This window comes from Lutra lutra, chromosome 10 (genome assembly GCF_902655055.1).
Source record: "Lutra lutra chromosome 10, mLutLut1.2, whole genome shotgun sequence".
NCBI classification, from domain to species: domain Eukaryota; kingdom Metazoa; phylum Chordata; class Mammalia; order Carnivora; family Mustelidae; genus Lutra; species Lutra lutra.
This window is the reverse complement of record NC_062287.1, coordinates 86469557-86480567: the sequence shown is the minus strand read 5'-3', so window position 1 is coordinate 86480567 and position 11011 is coordinate 86469557. Positions and strand designations below refer to the sequence as shown.

General features: G+C 50.2%; 1 long non-coding RNA gene across 1 annotated transcript; it reads left to right on the top strand.

Annotated features, from left to right (window-relative positions):
- The first annotated feature begins 934 nt into the window (after positions 1-934).
- LOC125079518 (uncharacterized) lies at positions 935-4435 on the top strand. The gene is made up of 4 exons (XR_007121136.1): positions 935-976; positions 1066-1071; positions 2173-2348; positions 4157-4435. It is a non-coding gene; the product is annotated as an uncharacterized LOC125079518 (long non-coding RNA).
- Positions 4436-11011: the final 6576 nt, after the last annotated feature.

Sequence of the window (11011 nt, the reverse complement as noted above, 5' to 3'; positions counted from 1 at the left end):
TGCCTCACAGGATGTGGCTTTTGGCAGAAGGCCTCATTTCTGAGTGTTCTTCCTTCCCTCAGAGCAAGTTATGGGAGAGAGAGAGAGAGAGGTGGTTTTTATAACCTCACCTCAAAAGTGACCTGTCATACTTCTGCCATATACTCCAATCACATGGACCAGCCTTGAGACAGTGTGGAAGGAAACTACACAGAGGCATAAACACCAGAAGGCAGTGACCGTGGGGCCCATTGTGGAGGCTGAACACAGCACTCCTTTTCCTCAAGACCTTTCTGCTCCTAGCTCCAGCTCATCATAGGCAGTAAACTGGTGACCCACAGCTGTATTCAGGGCACGTGGTATGTGTGTGTGTGTGTGTGTGTTTTATTTTGTTTGACAGAAAGAGAAAGACAGAGACAGAGCATAAGCAGAGGGAGCAGCAGAGGGAGAGAGACAAGCAGACTCCCTGCTGAGCAGGGAGCCCGGCACAGGGCTTGATCCCAGGACCCCGGGATCATGACCTGAGTGGAAGGCAGCCACTTAACAACCGAGCTACCCCGGTGCCCCAGGGCACATATGTGTTTTGTTTTGTTTTTTTTTTAAAGCAAAAACCATTACCGTGTTTTAGGTTATTAGGGGCAACATTTCAAAATAAGGGGAGGGCAGGGACGCCAGGGTGAAGGCCCGGTAGTGAGGGGGTAGGACTGGATGACAGTTGGGCAGTTGGAATGAGGAGGCCAGGAAGAATCTGAGACAGTTGGAAGGTGGCCCTGACCAGGGCAGCAGGATGTGGGAGACAGGAGAGGGACGAGGCAAGTGGAAAAATTCCAGAGGCCAAAAGAAAGGATACAGAATAGTTTCCTGCATGGAGAGAGGGAAGTCAGGACCGGATATGATCTGAGACAGAGTTTCATCTGCCTTCACTATACTCGAGGCAGAGAGAGGCACCACGAGGACAGGGTCCTGCCTTCTGGGGGCTAACGGCCTGGCGAAGGAGGTAGGGACGCTCACAAGAATCTAGCCTGCAAGGCTGAATGAAAGAAATTTTCCCAGAAAGCTGCAAAGTCAGCTGGGTCAATAGCAGAGGAAAGGGTTTGAAGTAAGTCTGGGGCTCTCTGAGACCAAGGCTGACCCAACAGGAGGCGGTGTCCGGCAAGCTCAGACATGGGGCTGGGATAGAACTGAGCCTGCGGGAAAGAAATACACAAAGCTTCGTGAGTAAATGCATCAGGGAACGGGAGAGTTGCTCAAGGGGGAAGGAGGAGTCCATAACCTAGCCTGGAGCACTTGGAGAGCTGAAGACAGAGGGTGGAGGGGTTTTAAGCAAAGGGTCTGGAGCCCAACAGCTTGGATTTGAACCCTGGTTCTGCCCCTGGTTGGTTGTGTCTTCCTGGGTGGGCATCACCTCTGGGCTTTAACACGTGCATCTGTTGACTGGCTCCCTTCGGTGAAAGCAACACCTACCAATGGAGTAAAACGGGGAGAAGGTAGCTCTGTACCAGGTGAGGGCTGAGTCGATGCCAGGCAGCGCCCAGGGCGTGAGAGGGGGAGCAAGAGCAGCTGGAGAGGCTCCCAACAGCACGGTAGGGCACCATCTCTGAAGTTCCAGGGAGGACAGGGCTGTAAGGAGCGTGGGGTCGGACCGCAGCAGGGAACATCTACTGAGCACCCGAGGGCAGCCACATGCGAGGAAACGTTACCCGCTCAAGTTTACCAATGAGGAGACAGAGGCGCATAGACAGGGAGTGAGTGGCACAGGGGACCAGGGCGAGGCAGACGTGGAGCTGGGATTGGAAAGCCCGGCTGTACAGCCCTTCAGCCCAGGTGCCCACTGCCCTGCGGGAGCCTCAGGGCTTCGGGAGATTGACCGTGTGGGCGGGGCCAAGGGCGGGGGGGGCGGGGCGAGGGAGCAAGGTGTGGAGCGGGGCTGGACTGTAGGTGTGCGGAGAAGGTTGAAGGACTAGCGGCACCTTGCACTTTATTTTAGTGAGGTTAATGAAGCCATTAATGTGTTTTGTTTGTTTGAGGGAGAGTGAGCGTGAGAGAATGAACAAGTGGGGGGGAGGGTCAGAGAGGGAGAAGCAGACTCTTTGCTGAGTAGGGAGCCCGCTGTGGGGCAGACCCCAGATGAAGGCAGCCGCTTAAATGACTGAGCCACCCAGACACCCCATTAATGTCTTTTTCAGTAGGGAGAGCCGTGGTAGAATTTATTTTGAAAGCTGCCTCTACTTCCTCTGTGGGATGTGAATGGAGCGTGCTCACAGCTGAAGGTGGGAAACCGGGATGACCTGGCAGCGTCCTGTAGCAGAATGGCACACTGAAGAAATCGGCCAGGGAGGGACCCCGGACTCTTGGCACCTGTGAGGACAGTATGTATACCTTTGTGCAAGGGTCATGCTGGAGGTAGGGGGGTACTGGGGTTTGTGTGGGCAGAGAAGAGAGCACAGTTCTGAAGGGGGCTCTACTGCACCCAAGGGACCTCTGGGTGGTCATGTCGAGCAGGAGTTGTGGTTGGTGAGTGGTGCTTTGGATGGGCTCTGGGAAGGAGGTGATGGTTTGAGAGCTGTCAGCTCAAAAATAAAAGTCCCAAGTCTGGGTACAGTGTGGGGGAATCAGAAGATGGCTCAGCCTAGGAGAAATGAGGTCAAGGTTTTGTTTTATTTTTTTAAGATGGGCCAGACGTGAGCTGATTTAGACACCAGTGGGAAGGAGCAGGTGTGCGGGAGCAGGGGGAATCCCAGTGTGGGGAGGGCACAGTGAATGGACAGGGGTTGCTGAGAAGTTTGGAGTCAAGTGGACTCTCGGGATCCACCCTGGGCAGAAAAGGGCAAGGTACAGGGACCGCCGGTCCAAGGGGAGGGGAGACAGGTTGACAGGGTTGCTCTAAATGCCAGAGACTGAGCCGAGAAACTTGGGAGGGAGCCCCAGTCAGCATGGAAGATGGGCTGAGCTTGGAGAGCAACTCCCCCTCCCCGATCTCAGTGGAAGAAAAGGCTGATCTTTGTCAACAGGACCCTGCAGCCTACGCACAGGGGAGGAGGTGGACAGGAAGCTGAGGCTTGGCTGGCCCCATACAAAGGAGGGGCCACAGCATCCCCCCACCCCTGCATTGCAAAGGCATGGACAGAGAGGTATGCTGCAGAAATGAGGGTGAGGATGGCAGACCTCTGCAGCCAGGGCCATGGAGCTTGGGTGGCCCTTTCGCAGGGGTGTAAGGAGTCTCCTGGGAGATACTTCATCCTGAGAAACAACAAAGCCAGCTTCTGCTCCCTGGTCCTTCCACTCAAAGAGTAGGAAACTACCTAGGGGGTCCCATAGGGCAACAGCCAAGCTTAGCAGGAGAGGGTGCATGCGTTCGTGAGAACATCTAAGATGCTCATGGCCAGGGGATGAGGGACCCAGGTGGATTTGCAGAGATGCTGGGGAAGGTGGAGTGGCCGCAGGGTGCTTGGCTCCGCTTTCCCACCCCAGCCGGGGCTGCCTCGGGGTTCTCTGTCAACATCGCACCCACAAACCGCCCTTCACGCCCGTCACACCCCTCAGCGATACCTGCCATGTCCAGGGCTCCATTCAGGAGCCCACGGGGTACATCCCAGGATGCTCACAGCCTCATGGAAGGGGTGTTGCAATGCAGAGTTTGTGAATGAAGAAAGAGCAGATTGGACATTTTTTTCCTGGGGTGGAATCCCACCTCCTCCTCCTGTCTTTTCACACCCAGCTTAATTCCAAGGTTGATCCCTTCCCTGGGATCCTTTGGCAAGTGACAATGCCAGTTAAGTTCAGCTCTCAGCCTGCTCCTGCCTACAGATGGGGAGACCTCCCCACCCTGATGATGGAGTTCGTGGTCTTTAACCTCAAGCAGGCACGGCCAGGGTGGAGGGGTCCTCTCTGGCCCACTCTTCTGAATGACTATTTTATACCTTCTTCTCCTCTGACCTTCTGGAAGAAGCCTAGGGCTCGGGGTGCTCCTCGGTTGGTGGCGGGAGACCAAGACAGAGCTCTGTTGGGTCTGTCCCTGCATGGCCCACTCCCCTGCGCCGCCCGTAGGGATCAACTCAATGAGCAGATTCCCCACAGTTTGGCAGCAGCTGCTCAGACAATAACATATCTTGCATGCTCTTGGGAGAGAAGCTGTTTTGCATAGAGTTTCCGTTAATACTGCCCTTTTTCTCTATAGGTGCCAGGCTGTGGGAACCGTGACAACTGCCCTCCATGACAAAACGTCTCTGTCCTGTCCTGTCTCTCTGTCTGCGAAGGGGAAGAAAATGCAACTGCAAAGGCTCTGAATGCACAAGCTGGTTACGTCTCACCTGGGAGGGCTGAGGTGACTCCGGGCAGGGGGTGGGGGGGTCACCACAACTCCGACTTCTCCTGGAGCACGCCTGGCCTCGTGTACCACCTCCGCCTACAGAGCTCCTGACACCAGGGAGATACAGGGTGTCATTTGGCAGAGATGACCTCTCAGAGCCTCAGTGCTCTGCCCAGTCTTGTCAAGAGCGGTCCAACTGAGCTTTAGTTTCTCCCTGCCCCAGGGCCATGGTCCTTTGCTTCTCAAGCCTCTTTGAGCCAATAATTATTTAGGGAGCTTTAAAAAATGTTAGGTAAAAATATTTAAAAGTGTAGTAAGTCTACCTCTGTAACTAAGCGGCTGTTGGAAACAGGCATTTCCTTATTCTTTCTTTTTCTTGTTTTAATTATTTGTTGTGGGGATGGAGAGGAAAAGCAGGAGAGCACAAGCAAAGGGAGAGCGAGAAGCAGACTCCCCACCCCCAAGCTGCTGACAGCCTGCTGCTTCCCCAAAGCCCCAGAGCTCTCCAGATCTTTAAACACTGTGGGGGGAGGCAGCCCTCTGCAGACTCCTGCCCCCCCCCCACCTCCCACGAAGTCTCACAGGGGCTACATGGCCTGGAGTTTCCATAATGATGGTCACGAGTCTTAAGAGTTAAGCTGAAAGTGCCACCCCTCCAGGCTGCTTCGGTAAGACAAGGGTGGGAAAGAAGAATGTGGGAAAGGAGTCCCAAGGGGAACGGGGTGGGGGTGGGAGCAGGGAGGGAAGGCAGGCCTGAGGTCCATTTTTTCTCTGAAATGACTTGCACACCCTTTTCATCATTCCCCTTAACCTCCAGTGCCCCACCCCTCCTCTCTCCTCTCAGCGGCTACATTGCTTTCTGTTCAGCCAAGTAAAGAAACTCCCCTCCTCCCGCCCCCCCCATTGTATCAATACCCGTTCCATTTAAGTCGTTCCATTTAAGTGCTGGACCCTACCCTACCCTACTTCCTAGTCAAGGACATCCCTCCTGCAACTGACCTCTATCCACCTGCACCATTAGTCCCCTCTCCAGAGGGTCATCTTCAAGCAAGTAAAATCATGCCAGGAGAGTCAAACTCTATGGAGGTATAATTTGTATATAAAATGCACCTGTGGTAAGTGTAAAGTTACATGAGTTTTGACAAATGTAGACCCCCACGTAACCACCCCCACCACCAAGGTCCAGTCCTAAACCATTACCATCACCCCCAAAAGCTGCCCCCTGGCTGGGCAGCATCCCAGTGTATGGATAGAGCACGATTCGTTCACCCACGGGCCTGTCGACATGCAATCGGGCCGTTCCCACTTTGGGGCTATTATGAATAAAGTGCAGTGACCAGTCCTGTAAAAGTCCTTGTGTGGAAACACAAATCGCTGGGCCATATGATAAGGTACGTTTAGTTTTACTAGAAACTTCCAAACTGTTTTCCACCGTGGTTGGAACATTTGGCATTTCCATGAGAGTTCCAGAGGCTGTACTTCCTATTCCTGGGTTCCCCTCTGCCTAAAATCAGTCACCCGTGGGCACCAGCCGGGAACTTTGATTTTGCTTGCCATTTGTTTTTCTCTGGTGATGACCTCTGTTGACCATCTTTTCATGGACCTACTGGCTGTTCACATGTCTTCTTTTGTGAAGTGGATGTTCATCATTTGCCTCTTGTGTTAGCTTTCTACAGATCGCAAATTCGTCAGGTTAAACTGAAAAATAAACAAAAAACCAAGTATGTTTATTGACTCACAGTGACCGTGGGTCAGGCACAGCTGAGCTGGGTCTTCCCCTCTGGTCTCCCAGGCTGCAGCCAAGGTGTTGGGCAGCACCAGAGTCCTACCTGGGGCTCAGGCCTCCTTCGAAGCGCACATGGTTGTTGGCAGAATGCCTTTCCCTGTGGCTGCGGAACTCCTGGTGTTCTGTTCCAACGCCAACGGAAAAGATTTGTGGCCGCCTCATGAGCCTGGTTTAAAGGTTCCACCTGAGATAATCTTCCTTTTGATTGGCCTTAATTATATCTGTCAAAATGCCTTTTGACATATAATACGATGTGCTAATCACGGGAACGACATCCTTAATATTCACGGATCCCACTCATACTTAAGGAAGAGATGATTATATAAAGACATGGGTGGTCCTTGGGGTCACCACAGAATCCTCCTTACCACACCATTTTTCATTGGTTGGTTTGTCTCCTTATTGAGTTATACGAGGACTTTATAAATTTTGGGTACAAGCCCTAGGCAGATCTGTGTATTGCAAAGATTTTCTCCTAGTCCCTGAGTTTGCCTTCTCATTTTTTAAAGACTTATTTATTGGGGGAGGGGAGTCAAGGGAAAGGGAGAGAGAATCTCAAGCAGACTCCACACTGAGCGCAGATCCCAACACAGGGTTCGATCTCGGGACCCTGAGATCATGGCCTGAGCCAAAACCAAGAGTTGGGGTCCTAACTGATGGGGCCATCCAGGTGCCCTGCCTTCTCATTTAATGTTTTTGGTAGAAATTTTTTGTTTCGATGAAGCCCAACTGTCAACTTTTATAGTTCATGCCTTTTATTCCTCCACAAGAAATCTTTGCTTACCCACAAGTATTTTCTCCTATGTTTTCTCTTACAAGTTTGGTGGTTTTATGGGGCACCTGGGTGGCTCAGTTGTTAAGCCTTTGCCTTCCGCTCTGGTCATGGTCCCAGGGTCCTGGGATCGTGCCCCGCAGCGGGCTCTCTGCTCAGCAGGAAGGCTGCTGCTCCCTCTGCTTGTGCTCTCTCTCTCTTTTAATTTTTTTAAAAATTGTGCTTGTGCTCTCTCTCTTTTAATTTTTTTTTAAAAAGTTTGTGGTTTTAACTCTTACATTTAGTTCTGTGACTCTAAGTCCACCTTTGTGTGATGTGAGTTAAGAGTTGAGATTCACAGAACACATTGTGGCGCAGTCAGTTAAGCGTCTGACTCCTTGGATTCGGCTCAGGTCACGATCTCAGTGTTGTGGGCTTGAGCCCTCAGTCGGGCTCTGTGCTCAGCCTGGAGTCTGTTTCAGATTCTTTCTCTCTCCCTCTCCTTCTGCCCCTCCCCCTCATGCTCTTTCTGTCTCTAAAATAAATCTTAAAAAAAAAAAAAAAAAAGAGTTGAGATTCACTTATTTTTCCAAGCAAGTATACCATTTGCCAGCAGTATCTTCTGAATATGCCATTTCCCCCATTGAATTACTTTGGTACTTTAACTGAAAGTCAGTTAAGTGTGTGTACGTATGTGTATGCGCACAGTGTATTATATGTATCATAAGTGTGTATTAGATACACATTTCTAGACTATTCCACTGATTTCTATTTCTATACTTGAATGTACCGTAATCTCTTAGATAACTATATATTTACATTAAGTCCTAAAATTGGGCAGATTACATCCCTCAGCTTTGTTCTTTTCCACAATTTTTTGGCTAGTCTTTGACTTTGGAATTTGTTTATAAGTTTGAGCTTGCCAACTTCTGAAAAAAAAGTAAAAGACCAAAAATAACCCTGCTAGGATTTTGATTGGGATCACATCAAATACGTAACTCGACTTGGGGAGGAAGGCCATCTAACGGTATTGAGCCTCCCATTCCTAAACCCTGGTGTGTATCTCCGTTTATTTCCTCTCAGCATGTTTGTTGGAGTTTTCCCTGTACATGTTTTGCATATAATTAAAATTTTCCCTGAATATATGTGTTGTAGATTCTATTATAAATGGTATTTTCTTACTTTTCCATCTCCAGTTGTTTATCACTAGTGTATAGAAATTGAACTGATTTTTGAATATTGACCCTGTATGTTGTGACTTAGCTAAATGCACTTAGTAGTCTAGTAGATCTCTTTTCAAGATTCCATAGGATTTTCTATGTACATGATCATGTCATCTGCAAATAAAGTTTGCCAATCTCTATGCCTTTTTGCATAATGTTAAATAAAACTGGAGATGCCAGACATCGTCACCTTGTCGCCATTACTGTGGAGAAAAACCAACCTTTGCCAAGGATTGTTCAACAGTTGCAAAGTCTCGGCCATAAGTTCTTAGTCATTTTCCCTTAGTGAAACATGCACATATAGAATTTTGTGTAGGGACGCCTGGGTGGCTCAGTCAGTTAAGCGGCTACCTTTGGCTCAGGTCATGATCCCAGGGTTCTGGGATGGAGTCCAGCATCGGGCTCCTTGCTCGGGGTGGGGAGAGCCTGCTTGTCCCTCTGCCTCTGCCTGCCACTCTGCCTGCCTGTGCTCTCTTTCTCTCTCACTCTAATAAAATCTCTAAAATAAAATTTTGTGTAAATTTCACTGGATTGACCCCCTTGGAGGCCATATGTGTATTTGATTCCACAGACCCTAATTTAATAAATCTTATAATAGGAAAATAAAAGATTTCCGGCTGTTGTAAAAGAAAGGGAAAATGAAGGGGAGTCCTCAACCCCTGAGAGTTATGACCAATCTTCCCAGGGAGCAGCTAGTGCGAGCAAACGCCTGCATCCAATTCTGTGAAGATAGCTGTGCATGGACCCCAAGCCAAGTGGAAGACCGGTGTGATTTGGAAGACAAGGGGATCAAACCTTCCTTAAGGAAGGAGAAAGCCATGATGTCACCTTGAGAAGGTGACTTTTTCAAGACCTGCCAGATCTTCGTGGTTAACAGGAAAATAGACACGGGAAGGTAGACCCCAAGAGGAAACGATCCAGAGTCTACGAATACCCCAGCTGATTGCTTATAGCATCCCAGAGTGCACAAAGGATGTTGGTGTCCATAAAGTCTCAAACCTGCATAATTATTGGAATAACTCCCTGATACTTAGTGGTTTAGGTGTTCCTGTCTCCTAGTGCAGCCCAGGTTCCAATGTGAGGAAAGAGCTTACCCTCTGGGCGGTTCTTTACAGAAAAGAACACCCTTTCCCTATGGGATTGGCTGGACCGAGTAGATGGGGTCATCCTAGGTACCAGTTCCCTTAGGCACATCTTGACTCTGGAAGGCTCTGGTGAACATTGAAAGAGATGATGTTTTGAAAGGTTTTTCTTGCTTTGCAAAAAGAAGACAGTATTATTTGGCTCCTCCCTGCCCCCCCCATATAAAAACATGGATGATTGAAAGCAAAATATTACCCACCCATCTCTGGGGATGCCTGGTTCAAGTTCTCTTGCAAAGACACCCAGCACTGGGAAAGATGGAGCATGCACCTGTGTAGGGACCAGATGTCATGGAAGAAGGACAAGGGCGCACCCTACCAGCGCCATATGGTATCAATACAGACTAGGGTTTACTAGGGGAGATATCTGACAAGAAGGGACGTGTAGTGCACGTGACTCCGGAATCCCCCAGAGAGGTGGGCCAGGGTGGGGGGAAGCAGGCTGGACAACACTGTGGTGAAGAGGGGCCCCTGTGTCATAAAGCCTAAAGATACATGAGGGTGGAACGTTGGTGCTGGGCTTCCAGGGCTTTCTCAAGGTGGAGTTTCTAAGGATCCCCAAGAATATCCTGACTAGAAAAGAGGAGGGGAGCCAGGGGTTCCCTCACTCTGTCCTGCTCCTCTGGGGGTAAGGCAGTTCTGACACTCCCATAAACTATCTGAGAAGCTTCTGGAATGCAGCCCCTGCTACCCTCCAAGGGACTCTGTTTAGTCTGTGTCTTTTCTGCCATCCCCGTCCTCGGCCACAAGCCGCCGCTGAGGGCAATTCTTCTATTTACATTCTCTTCGGCCAGTCCTGCTAGGACATCTTCCAAAAGTCACATCCTGTCTATGTTCTGAAGGCCCGGAAAAGGATGATCCTAAAGGAGTCCCTGGACGGGGACCCTACACGTGCTGCCTTCTGTCTTTGGGCCTCTACCCCTCCACCCCCAGTGGCATCTTTCTGAGGCTCGCTCTCCTGTGACCCTCTCAGGCTCAAACACTGTCCGTGTTTCCTCGCTGTACCCAGACTGAGATCTAGAACATTTTGTGAAAGGCCTTGTTTCCCCAGTTCCTCCTCCTGGATGTCCCTCTCTCTGTAGGTTATGCCTCCATGTCTCTCTGTAGTGGTAATTCCCACTTTCTTCAGGGCCTCACCTTTGCCTCACTCATACCGGCTCGGGGACCCCAGCAGTGGCCATCATTTGTCCTGGGCCCCTACCATCCATGGATCATTAAAACCCAGCCAATCATCTACTCCTGCCTCATCTCCGGGAAGCCCTCCTGGACTGTAGCTGCCCTCACTCCCCTGGTATCCAAGAGCACACAGGCCTTGAACCTCAGCCCACAGAGAGTTGGGGTTGCTCTCCTGTTGGTTTCTATAGATGGATTCTGAAGGTTTCCACCAACAGGAGCTCCTTGAACAGGGAACCACACAGCCCTGAGAGGAATCAGAACTGCCTGAATGTCAGGATCCTGGGTTCTGTTTTCCAGTGATTCCTAAGCCTATTGTTTCTGCCCTCAGTTCCTGCAGCTGTGGAATGGGGCAATCAGGGTAGGCTAGGTGATTCCTAAAAGCCTTTACAGTTTTCAGGATTCGGCGTTCTCCATGAGTGGTTGTCAACTCTCTTTGCAAATTGGAATCACTGGCGAAACTGAAAGTCTGTGCCCCCTTTCCCAGGGATATAAGATGCAACTGGCTTGAGATGGAGCCCAGGCCCCTGGGATTTTATGAAAGTTCTTCAGGTGATTCTAATGTGCAGACATTATTGGAAACCCGAGATCCTGCTTTGCTGATTGGAACTTGCTTAATCTTCCTGAAAAGCTATGGTCTCGTGCTGC